General features: G+C 34.6%; 2 pseudogenes; one reads left to right on the top strand and one right to left on the bottom strand.

Annotated features, from left to right (window-relative positions):
* The first annotated feature begins 2,095 nt into the window (after window positions 1-2,095).
* Window positions 2,096-4,110, top strand: LOC145596954 (flotillin-like protein 6 pseudogene; annotated as a pseudogene).
* An 850-nt stretch (window positions 4,111-4,960) lies between these two features.
* On the bottom strand, window positions 4,961-8,563 carry LOC145596953 (APO protein 2, chloroplastic-like; annotated as a pseudogene).
* Between the last annotated feature and the right edge of the window lie 4,779 nt (window positions 8,564-13,342).

The following is a 13,342-nucleotide window of genomic DNA, read 5'->3' as shown; positions in this document are numbered from 1 at the left end:
TACTCATCATATAGTAGTTCAGAAATCAAGTTACGCTATGTGCCTATGTATGATGGCCTGATGGGAAATGTCTTAATTTTGAACTTTTTAAAAGCATTCACAATAGTACTCTGTAGTATAAAAGGATTTGCTTGCACTTTATAAATTATTAAAGCTACATGCTTACCATCGTGGAGTTACATGCTCACCAAGTCACCATTGTGGAGCTACAAATGTTGTAGCTAAGGCCAAACCTTGTAACTTTATGGAGCTACAACTCCTACAAGGTTTTGCTCCACCAAATACACTTATATTTATTTGTTTAATATTTGTATGCATATGTTTTATGTTTATTTTTTTATTTTTGGTTTATTATTATTATTATTCCCAATTATAAAAATAAATAGCTAACCACTAACCATTGTGAAAGATGTAGCTTAGATGTTGTAGGCTTGTAGCTAAATTTAACTAAGAAAAAATGATGTGACAATTGCTAGCTACAAACACATGTAGCTAGCCATTGTAAATGTTCTAATTCTCTAAATTACTTACGAGTGTATTGTAATACTCCCTTCGTGTTTTTTTAAGTGATACATATTGACCGGCACATAGTTTTAGGCAATTTAATTGACTTAAATAAAATAAGAGATAAGTGGGGTAGTGGAATATTAAAAAATTGTTAAAGAAAAATAGTGGGGTTAATAGTTTATTGAAAAGTAATATATGTGTGAGGAAAGATATAATAAAAAAGTAGTAGTGAGTTTGGGTGGGGACCATGAGGAAAGAGATATAATATTTTAATATTGTTTTACCAAAAAAGGGAATGTATCACTTAAAAAACACGGCCGGAAATGAAATATGTATCAATTAAAAAAACACGGAGGGAGTAGCTGCGATTCATAATCGCTATTATGTACTTATTCATGAAACATTGTCTGCGGAGTCTCAAACATTGTCCATAGACTATAAAACATTGTCCCAACGCATGGGTCCATTGACTTTTTGACCCATGTGTTATATAGAGTACTTTTTTTTTTTTTTGAGGGAAAGTTATATAGAGTACTTTAATTAATCATTCACTTTCAGAAGGTTAACTGCTTATATGAATGTTCTTTGACATAACCTTGAAAGCTTAAATCTTCTCCAATTCATAACTTTTTCTGTTTCATTGTCTATTTGGCAAGCAATTATGTTGTATAATATGAACCAAATAACAGAAAGCAAATAAAACAAATAACAACCACTACCAAACAAAGTAATGAAATATACTAATACAGGGTACAACACAAAATTTCAATAAATTCATAGAAAACAACAATATATAATTAATTACACTTAAGAGAGTCAAGCGCAACTTACAAAAGAAATTTGCCACAACGATAAATTTTAGAGCTTGGAATGAACACCAACCCGCTTCATAACAACAACAACAAACAACTTTTGTTAAAATTCAATGAGATAAATGTAAAAGACTCAAATTTTTTACTGATTAGCAAAGAGAATAAAGGTAGTAAATAATCAAGGAATTTCGATTATTTTTGCTGATTAGCGATCTTTTTTTTTTTATTGTTAGTACTGTAATAATTAACAAATTTCTGTACTCTGAAAATTCGAGCGTCGATTAATTAACAGAATAGCTTACCAAAATTATAGTTAATCATATTTACAAATTTACCAAAATTTACCAACATTTATTTACCACATTTATTTACAATGGTACAGTCTAGCAAATTTACAAACATGTCCCAATTAATTCATTGAAGTGTCAATTTTACCCTTATGATTAACATATTTTGTCAATCATAAAGATTAACTTGTATTTCCTCATTTTATAGTACCATTAAATATATTATTGTTCATTTGTAAATTTTAAAATGAGCAATTAAATATCTAATGAGCAATTTTAAAATGTGCAAAAAAAAAAACCTTGCCAAAGGCCCAAAGTAGCCACCTAGATGTACATAAAAAAACGATATATGAGTAAATTATTACTCCATATGTAAGAAATAATGGAAACAATGTTTATTTATTTATTTTTTTCAGCATATTTGACTCTCAATATAAAGTAACAAAATCAAAAATTAAAAAAAAAAAAAAAAATCTCTCAAAAACAGCCATGATAATTCCATTATACAGAGTAGCTGGTCCATCAGAGTACTTAGCCATAACAGGATGGAACATTCAAGACATCAAACTAGCCAAGAAAGCTCTCATTCTTCCCGGCCAACGCTTCGTTCGTGTCAATGTCTCTCCTGTCAATTACACGTTCGAGGTGCAGGCCATGAGTGCAGAGAAGCTCCCTTTCTTGCTGCCTGCTGTGTTCACTATTGGACCTCGTGTCGACTCTGATGATAGTCTTGTGCTTTATGCTAAACTCATGGCACCCCATGACATGTGCTCTAACCATGTTAATGAACTTGTACAAGGTATTATTGAAGGCGAGACTCGTGTTCTTGCTGCTTCCATGACTATGGAGGAGATTTTTAGGGGTACTAAAGAGTTTAAGAAGGAAGTTTTTGATAAAGTGCAGTTGGAGTTGAATCAATTTGGACTTGTTATATATAATGCTAATATTAAACAGCTTGTTGATGTTCGAGGACATGAATATTTTTCGTATTTGGGTCAGAAGACTCAGATGGAGGCTGCTAATCAGGCTAAGGTATTTCATTTCAGATATAGCAACATGTGATAATTTATTTTACATCCATTTTTTACTTAATAGACTTGTCAAAAATCGACCTGACTCGATATTTTGGTGATTATTTTTACATCGAAACATGTACATTTTTCGATTTTTAATGATGATAAGAGATTATGAGAAAATTATTGCAAGTAATAGGTTTTCTACTATTAGTATATCATGTTTATGCATGGCTAGGTAATTGGTCTAAAAAAATCTATTAATTTAACATGCAATGTTGTGTATTGAACAAGAATTGTTTGGTCTGAACAATGATGCTACGACTATGCCTGTAAATTTTATGCTATATGACAGAAATTAATCTACCATTTATGTCACAAGGTCATAGCTTTTCAATTATCTTTTGTTAAAAATTAGAATGAAGCTGATTTTACTATTTTGCTTGTGTTTTAAGGTGGATGTTGCTGAGGCAAAGATGAAGGGGGAGATAGGTGCAAAGCTGAGGCAAGGGCAAACAGCACAGAATGCAGCGAAAATCGATGCAGAAACCATGATCATATCCACACAAAGGGATGGAGAAGGGCAAAAGGAAGAGGTCAAGGTTAAGAGTGAGGTTAAGATATATGAGTACCAGAAGGAGGCTGATGTTGCAAAAGCCAGTGCTGAGTTGGCTGCGCAAAAGGCCGGATGGGAAAAGGCAGCTCAGTTGGCAAAGGTCGAGGCTAAGCAGGCGGTTTCCATTCGAGAGGCTGAGCTGCAGGTTGAGGTGGAGAAGAAGAATGCTCTCACTAGGACTGAAAAACTCAGGGCAGAGCTCCTTAGTGAGGCTACTGTCGAGTATGACATAAAGGTACTAATTTTGTTAAACTTTACATGAAATCTCTCTGTTTTTTCGTAATGATATTTACTACTTTGAATTAGTTAACGATCAATTTTTTGGTTTACAGGTCCAAGAAGCTAACCGAAACCTATACAACAACCAAAGAGAAGCAGATGCAAATCTGTACGAAAAGCAAAAGGATGCTGAGGCAGAGAGGGCAACAGCAGATGCTGCATTCTACTCTCGCCAGCAAGCAGCTGATGCAGACCTATATGGCAAAAAGAAAGAGGCTGAGGGAATTGTGGCCCTCGCTCAAGCCCAAGGATTTTACATCAGTACCCTTCTTAAGGCTCTTGATGGTAACTACGCTGCATTGAGGGACTACATGATGATCAATTCTGGAACGTTTCAGGAGATGGCGAGAATCAATGCTGAAGCTGTTCAGGGTTTGCAACCAAAGATCAGTATCTGGTCTTCAGGGTCTGGTGGGGCAACCTTGGAGGGAAGAAATGGGTCTGGTGGATCAATGAAAGATGTGGCCGAGGTCTATAGCATGCTGCCTCCTCTTTTAAAGACGGTACATGAACAGACTGGGATGCTGCCACCTACTTGGCTCGCCACTCTAACTGATGCTGAAGGAAAAGGTTCTGCTGCAGCAGCTGACAAGTGAACTATTGAACTGGCTTATGATTGAGTTCTTGAGTATCACATCATTTTGCTAGTCTAGTTTCTTGTTAATATGCTGCTAAACTTGGACTAATATATCTAGGAATAATTATAGCTTGTTTTGATATTATGAACCTACAATTTTTTCGTTTGTTGTTTTTTTTTTTTTTTTTTTTTTTTTTTTTTTTTTGTGTTTGCCAATCTATTTCTTCAGTACAGTTGCATGGTGCATGTCAAATGTTCTCGGATTTCTTACATTAAGTTGTCTGTGATCATAGTTTGCCAAAGATGGAGACTACATATGTAGACTTGTTTTGTTGTTGTCTACACAAAAACATTATCTAAAAGAGAAGAATGGTTGCTAATTCGAGTTTCACGAGCTGAAACATGGATAAACATTCCCTCTGCTGAAAGATTTTTTGATCATTTATACCAGAGTTTTCTGATGATCTGAAAGATTTTACCCGTGTTTAGATGCAAATTGCACATGGAAAATTATACAGCAAAACAGAGGCATAATATTGCTTTTGTTTGTCTACTCATTCAAGTAGTAAAATATATTCCTCTATCCCTATCTATTTTTGACCAATATTTGACAGAAGTTAAACCAGTATGACTATAAAAGAAAATCACCTCACGAACATAATGAGAATGCTAAATAGTATTCGTATGCCAAATTCTGTAGTTTGTATTAATAAGGTTCTTCGATTTTAATAAACATAATCTAGACCTATTAAAATTGCTATAAGCTTTCAGTAAGGCATTACAATAGAAGGGTACGTTACTAATGATCATGGTTCGTGTGGATAACATCACAGCTCTAGACATGGCCATTAGCTTCCATTTAATTCAAATCACCTTTCAGCTTTCTCAACACTTATTGGAATTCCTATATCTAATCTCATAGTTGGCATATATTGCTCAGGAGCTGCAGCCCCAACTTGAATGCACAATTCGTCAATTCCACCACTGCAGGTGCCTGACCGCCACACATGCTCTGTCTATTCCGTTGTTGGTGCATGTAGACTCCTCAGTTTTTGAGCCTGGTGCCTTGAATAGCCCACACGCGCCTCAGTCCTCAGGGCAATACCCACGTACCCTAACTGGATACATGTTCATCAACTTATTGGCTCCTCTTCTCATCCTCTCCCATGCTAGGACAGTTTCTTCAGCAAATAAGACAGTTTCCTCAACACTACATGGGGGTGTTATTTCTGTAATCAGGAATTTCAGATAATATTAGAACCCTGGGAGTTTCTGGTTCAGGATCTGGCAGATGACTTTCATCAGCATCAATTCGACTAACAGCCTTTCTTCGCGGCTTTGCAGGGTATTCTGGAAGATTAACTCCAGCTTGGATGCAAAGGTTTACGACAGCAGAGAAGATTTAAAAATCTTTCATCATGAGCAATATGCTTCCTGGGACGGTCATACAGATGGTAAGAATCCACGGGGATCAAATTGTCTTCCACCACAACACTTCCCTAGTCATGACAACCATACCGACTTTGCTCCTGGACCCCTACAAGACTTGAAAGGGTGCCCAAGGGACCCAACATGGATCTCATTGCAGCATCTACACAACCTTTATAGTACGGTACACTTTATAGTAGAACATCACTTGTAGTAATCAGGAAGAAAATTTTCTAATATTTCTTTTGATTCAATTTTCCTATTGGTGTACAGCAAAGAAGGTAGATGCAAAACCCATTATTATTATAGTATAAGTGTATAACCACAATTCCCTTTAGTTGCAATATGTGTTTCAATTAATTTTATCGAGAATAAGAAGTCCCATATATAACAACGAAAATCTAGATAGATGAACATTACAATCATTATCCAGAATGGAATGCGCAGATTCATGCAATAGTGAAATATGATAGTAATCCAAATATCCAATCATCAAATAGTTTGATTCATTAAGGATGTTGGCAAAGTCAAGTGTTACAGTACTTGACTACTCAAAACTACAGGTTCAAACATCAACAATAAATCTTCTTAAAATTGCTCGTCACAATCAAAAATGCAAAGTCAAGTATTACAGTACTTTACTCAGAATTACAGGTTCAAAAATCTTAAAAAAACTGCTCACCACAACCAAAATGCATACCAGCATGGTACTACTAGCTAGTGTAGACATGGATATATGCAAGTACATGTAGATACTAGCAAATTATTTAATACGGAGTAAGAGTTTGACAAGAAACATTACTTGCATGCATGGACTTTCACAACTTTAGAGCTTCTTCAAGTTGTTTATCAATAAAATCCTCGCATTCAGGACATCAAAAGCACTGGTACTAGGCCCTTAACCAGCAGGCCATTCTTTGGTGGTGGCACAGGTTTCCTAGGCTGACTTCTGCTATTCTTTTATCTCTATCTAGCTGCTCGCCTCAGCTGCACTATAGGTATTGGAAAAGGCTTATTTCCCTTCTTTGAGTCATATTCAGGAAATTCAGCATTTTGGGGATAATCATTCTTAAAGACCAAGAAGTATAACTTGAACTTTGTGGCAGAATTCTATGCTTCAATAACAATTTGGGTAGTACAAGAAGAAAAAACATAAAGAGTTAATCCAGAAGCCCAAGCAAGCTAGTTGCACAAGCTAATATAAAGTATATATTCAACATATATCATGCTAAATAAATTTACAAAATGCAAAGAGTACAACAAATCAAATTAATGACGATTTCATATACACAAAAATTATTCCAGGTTCCTCTAGGACCAAAAATTTTATGAAAACAGCAACCAACTAAATCTTGAATTACATTAAATGGAGAATCGTGAACCATATGTGTTATGGCATAGCACAAAAGACTTTGAAATTTGACAGCCTTCTGACATTCAATAACAAGGGGCAGCCATTTATCATCACTCACCACTTCACCAGTGTTTAAAGTCGTAATGGCAACAGTCAGGCAGCATGATCTGCCGAAATAGTGTCATTTTCACAATTTGTCCCCCACGCCCCTTTCATTTCCCAAACACATATTTTAAACTTTGTAGCTAGCAGAAGGTGATGTAAATCTTATTCTTGCATACTATAGAACCCTGGAACTCAAAATTTCAACAATAGTTAGTCCTCTAATTTAAACAAGGTGTAAGATAATAAGCTATGACAGTTTCAATAAAGAACATGATACAGGTAGCAGGAATTTGTTAAATGAAGCAATGCAGAACCAAAAATTTAAGCTTCACTCATGTATTCTTAGTCCTAAACCACAACACATACAACGACAAAAGATTTACCTTACCTTCAAATGATGAATAAAAACAAGATTACAGTAGTCATTGAGCTTCACAAACTCTGAGTTTCTGATATAGGAAACACTGGGTAAAGTATTACGACTAAGCAAGACACATTCATTAAGGTAGCCTGAATTCATAAGGCATGCTGGTAGATGAGATAGAGTCCCTATAAGAATTAAAAGACAGAATTTTACAGGCTTCACTTTTTGCCAACTGGATTTGATAACACATTATGCAAGAGCAGATAGTTACTATGTGATGGCAAAGGGAAAAGAAAAGGTATTTCTAGGATCACTTGCGCAGCTCTGAGTTAAAAGTAAGGGCGAGCATGAGACATTGAACAAAAATTATATCTGCATAAAGAATGAAAAAATAGAAGAGCGTAATCTAATGACTAATGAATGTTTACTACTGGCCAAAGGCCTCAATAGTCACAGGATGCAGGCAAGCTCTCTTCAGCAAACTTTTATTGAGACGTAGCAAAAGAAGCAAGACTTGATGTTCTGCATCCTGCTTAACTACGTTTTATTACAGTAATAGGTAAAGACGTACCTCCTAATGCTGGAGTCACCAAAATTGGCCGGAGAACCACCAATGGCATCACCCAGGGACGGACTGAGTAAAGAACAAAAAAGATCATTTACATCAGCACGAAAACTCGAAATAACTTAACTTTGTTAGCTCACTTCTGTCAAAGGTTTACACCAAAAAAAATAAATAAAAAATAAAAAATCCACAGCAACAATAAATAATAACACATTTTCCATGTGTTATTACTTGGTTTATTCGCGTGGACCATCGTGCCCTTCATTTAACTGCCTAAAAGACCGTATTGCCCCTGATATCAACAATCCAAGTTGATATCAATTATTAACTTGTATTTCCTCATTTTGATTGGAGAAAACAACTTAGCCTTTCGTATTGATATTAATCACATAAATGTACCCAATACACAACAAGACCTAACTTGCCTAAAAACTTTTAAAAGATAAACTTGCCAAAGATAATGTTAACAAATATAACCAAATCAACTCTAATACTCCCCCTCAAGCCTGATATTTACCAGCCATCAAAAATACCCGAGTAGCACGTGAAAAATCATCAACAATGGTTAGGAAATAACGAGCATCACAACTAGAAACAATCTTATTCGGACCCCAAATGTCACAATGCACTAAATAAATATCACTTGCTTTATTCATAGTTAACGGAAAAGATTTTCGGGGTTGCTTCCCCATAAAACAAATGTCACAATCAGTCTGCAGATTCCGAGCACATACCGGATGAAAAATATAGACCCATCATATTATACCCACGCTCTAATCAGGTTCCTCAAACTGCAGTCCAAAATTATGCATAGCTAGTCAGTGAACATAATAAAAATAGCATTGATTTTCTAATAACTGAGACACGGATAACAAGTTGCATTAAGAAAATGAACATATAAAACATTATCAAGAGACGAATAAAGAAGAGTGAAAATAATCGTCAAAGAAGGAGATCTAGAGAGAAAAACAAAAGGAAGAGCGAGAAAGAGACGTGTGACATAACATAAGAAGTAAAGATAGAGATGTGCTAAAATTCACGTGATATTTTCTTGGCCCATATTCATATATAATGTGGACTGAGTTTATTACAGTGTTCTTACTAGATTAGTGCTCGTGCAATGCATGGTAGTTTTTTTTTTATATATAATTAATTTGTGATAAATATAAAAATGAGGCAACTTGCGTGGAATAAACAAAAGCAGTGTATATAGAGAAGATGAAATAATAAGGAAAACATTATTAATGTATTCTTATTGTTGATTAATTAGTTGTGTTAAAAATATTTAAAAATAGTATAGTAGTACATTTTAGTACATTTAATAATGCATGTTATACCCAATCAAACTATACAATGTTGATGCCGTATGTTTATTTATTATGAAATAAATAAGCAAAGTAGAATAACATATATTTTTTTTTAAAAAAAAAAAAAAAAAAATCTTAAAGCTAGCTTATGTCCAAAATTATCGATGTAAGTATGATGTTTTATTAATAGCTAGTACTATCTCCGTTCCTGAAAATTCGACTCACTTACTATTCATGTGGTCAAAATAACTAACTTTCATCACATGTTATGACTTATATAATAGATTTAAATTAGCATGATAGGTCTTATTAGATTCTCCTTATTATAAAATTTTCATACATCAACTTTTTATAATTTTCACTTATACATAGCCGAAGATAGTCATGGTCAAAGATATTAATTAGAGACCACGCAAATGCAAAGTGAGTCGAACTATCATTATGAAATAAATAAGCAAAGTAGAATAATATATATTTTTTATAAAAAAAATAAAAAAATCTTAAAGCTAGCTTATGTCCAAAATTATCAATATAAGTATGATGTTTTAGTAATAGCTAATACTATCTCCGTTCCAGAAAATTCGACTCACTTACTATTCATGTGGTCAAAATAACTAACTTTGACCACATGTTATGACTTATATAATAGATTTAAATTAGCATGATAGGTCTTATTAGATTTCTCCTTATTATAAAATTTTCATATATCAACTTTTTTCACTTATACATAGCCGAAGATAGTCATGGTCAAAGATATTAATTAGAGACCACGCAAATGCAAAGCAAGTCGAACTATCATGAACGGAGGGGCTAGGTTTTTTGAAGATGAAAAAATTATAAGTTGGTAAATTTACAGAAATTTTTAACAGAAAACTAACTCAATTGTTATTATTTCATAATAGATTTTTTTTTTCTTCATTGAACCCCACGCACTATGTACAACTATAATGGTAATCTAAATTTTTAATACGGAATATTGTATTTTTGGCTCTGTTATTTTATATTCTCCACATATTTCAATAATCTAAATCAAACCTTATTTCTTCCTTATTTATAATGTTAGAAATAATAATATTAATATAATTGTATTATACAAATATTCCAAAAATAAAAGATTTTTATTAATTAGAAAGGAAGGGAGTTTTAAAGGGAAAAAACAGCACCAGGGTATGACACGTGTCACTCCCGATGTCTGTTTTAGTATTAAGTTATTTCTTCTTTATTAAAATGTCTCGAAATATAGTTAAACTATTTTAAAACGTAAATAAAACATGAAATAAAAAAGAATACAATTATTATATAAGATTAGAAATAGTAATATTACTACAATTGTATTATACAAATATTCCAAAAATAAAAGATTTTTTTATTGAAAAGGAAGGGGAGTTTTGGAGGGAAAAAACAACACCAGGGTATGACACGTGTCACTCTTGGTGTCTGTTTTAGTATTAAGTTATTGATTATTGATGATTTGTTGCTTGCTTTATTTTTTTATTTTTTTATTATTTTTTTTTACGAGAAGAAAAAAAGGATTTCATAATGAAAGATAGCCAAACGACACTTACTAACAATTCCTAGGAAATCTAAAATTCCAACACAAGTACACATCACCTTAGAACTAGTAACATTGCAGATTCGATCAACGATCGCCTTAATAAAAAACTTCATCCGAAGCATTACAATCCGTGAGTTAGCACTAATTCGGCTTGAGATCCACGGATGAGTAGTTGTTTGGGTGAAAAAACTCATATGGCCTTCCAGATACTTTCGAAAACGATGAAACCCTAAATCTTCAAACTTTAGCACACGGACAAACAAATAAAATAACCCTAATTGAATAAACAGCGTCATAAATATGGAATCCATTTATTGAAAGCAATTAAAAAGTTTTTTGGGGCTTACCACCGGTAAAAACACCGGTGGAAGCCCCTACAAAAATTTACAATTGAGGTCAGAAGAAAAGAGATGAAACAAAAAGAGAGAAAAGGAAAAGAGTGAAGGAAAACCTTCAAAAAAGCAGAAAAAATCTAGCAATAGAAGCTAGAAAAACCCTCACAAGGGAAAATCCTAGAGGGAAACAAAAAACCCTCTCAAGGAGAAAACCTCGAGGAAACTTACTTTTGGAAATATTTAACAATCAATAACATAATACTAAAACCGACACCAAAAATGTCACGTGTCACTTCCTGGTGCTGTTTTTTCCCTCCAATTTTTTTTTAAATTTTTTTATTCACTATCTAAAAAAAGAAATTCATTTATTTATATAATTGTGATTTACTTCCTTGAAAAAAATTTCACCGAATCATATAATTGTAATTCACTTCTTTTTACTTTTTTTGGTATTCCACCTGGTTCACCCTTTGGGATAATTCTGTTTCAGGGCTTAATTTTAGCTATAAATTAAGATTCAAATTTTTTAATTTCATTTAGAAAAATGAGGATTATTTTTCTGGTAGATTTTGAATTAACATCACAATTCGTTATAAAATATTTTGAAATTCGTGCATAGCATGGGGCTTAATTTAGTATTTTACTAATTTTTCCCCCCATAATTAATGACCCTCTCATATCATATCTAAATATTTTTCATATTCTCTCTCTTCCTACTTATACTCAATTTTACTTTTTGGACTATCTTATTATTTAACCAACCTCAGTTCAATCATAAAATAATACTTTCTAATATTTCTTCTAAAAATCTGTATCTAGAGAATTGGAGCAAGAAATAAATTATGGGGGGAGTTACATCCATTAACGAACAAGTAAAAACATTGTGAGACTTTATAACGAGGGACACCCTTTTAATAAGTATTTCATAATAGCTCTTGTATAAGGCGGTTTTACATTAATTTTTATGAGATAGTCAATTTAATGGTAATTTCAATTTTAATGGTAACTTAAATCCCTTTGAATAACTTTTAATTCGAATTGACCTAAAAACTAGAGAGGGGTCAGATCAAGACACAATTGGACGCCGGCGGCTTGTAATGAGTTTGATCGTTGTTTTGGGTGTTTTTGTCCCTTGGGAGAGTTACAACTCGAAGACTGGTCCTGCTGGCTTCTGTACCTGCAAAATCAGCGAAGACACCGGTAGGGTGGTGCTCCGCCTCCAATGCTCAAGTTAGTAACTTGAAGGAGAGTAAAAAGTGCGGAATTTAAGGTGAGGATCTGCTTGGATTCCAAGCTCAGGAGTTCTCTGATGAGAGAGAAAGTAGGGTGTAATAAATGATTGTGAATGCCTCCAAAATGGGGGAATATCTCCCTATTTATAGGGTCATGGGGAAAAGTGCCCTCCCCTAGGTCATCTGACCTAGGGCAGGTGGGCTGCGCCGCAATCAATGCACTTGGGGAATTGGGCCTCTGAAAGCCGCCATTCTGAGAATGTATCTAGGGAGGCCACGTGTCAGCTGGGGATAGGTCAGAGGTGACCTGCCAGCCCTTGACACGTGGCAGCCCCTCATTGGTCCAAGTATCTAGGGTAAAAATCCCCTAAACATTTGCCCCTCACAGGTGGCACGTGGCAGGCCACGTGGTGCCTGTGACACATGTCAACCTGTGAGAGGTGAACAGTAAAACGGCTAGGGTTAACAGTCATTTTTTCGTTTACCCTGCCTATAAATAGGAGTTTACCCCCCTCTCTCCTCTCACTTCATTCACAATTTTCATTTTCTAGAGAGAGAAAGAGAAGTTTTTAGAGAGAGGTGCTCTGACCCCGACTGCGTACTTGCAATTTCAAGATTCCCGCGTGCTCACTCAAGAACACCCGGTCACCGGCTGTAGCTGTTTTCAGATTTTTCAGAGCTTTTTCAAAGTAAGGTAATTATCCGTTTCCTTCCTTCAATTTTCTTTTACTTGTATACATTCTTTTTCCGCCTGTATACATTCGTTTTTCAAAACAAAATAAATGGACTCTTCATCCACACACACGGCACGGCCTAGGACGCTCGCCGGTCTCCTGGTACGGCTGAGTCTAGAACCGGGGTTGCCCTTTCCAGACAATCAGATCTCCTTTGCTCATCCCCAAATCCCTTCCTCTCTGTGTCTGTGCATGACACAATGGCCAGAGTTAAACAAACGGCTATCAAGCCGAGGCACCGGCGCGCTAGGAGAGTGCGCGCTGACGAGGTT

This window comes from Chenopodium album, chromosome 20, assembly GCF_948465745.1.
Source record: "Chenopodium album chromosome 20, dcCheAlbu1.1, whole genome shotgun sequence".
NCBI lineage: Eukaryota > Viridiplantae > Streptophyta > Magnoliopsida > Caryophyllales > Amaranthaceae > Chenopodium > Chenopodium album.
The sequence above is the reverse complement of the archived record's forward strand: the minus strand, read 5'-3'. Positions and strand labels throughout refer to the sequence as shown.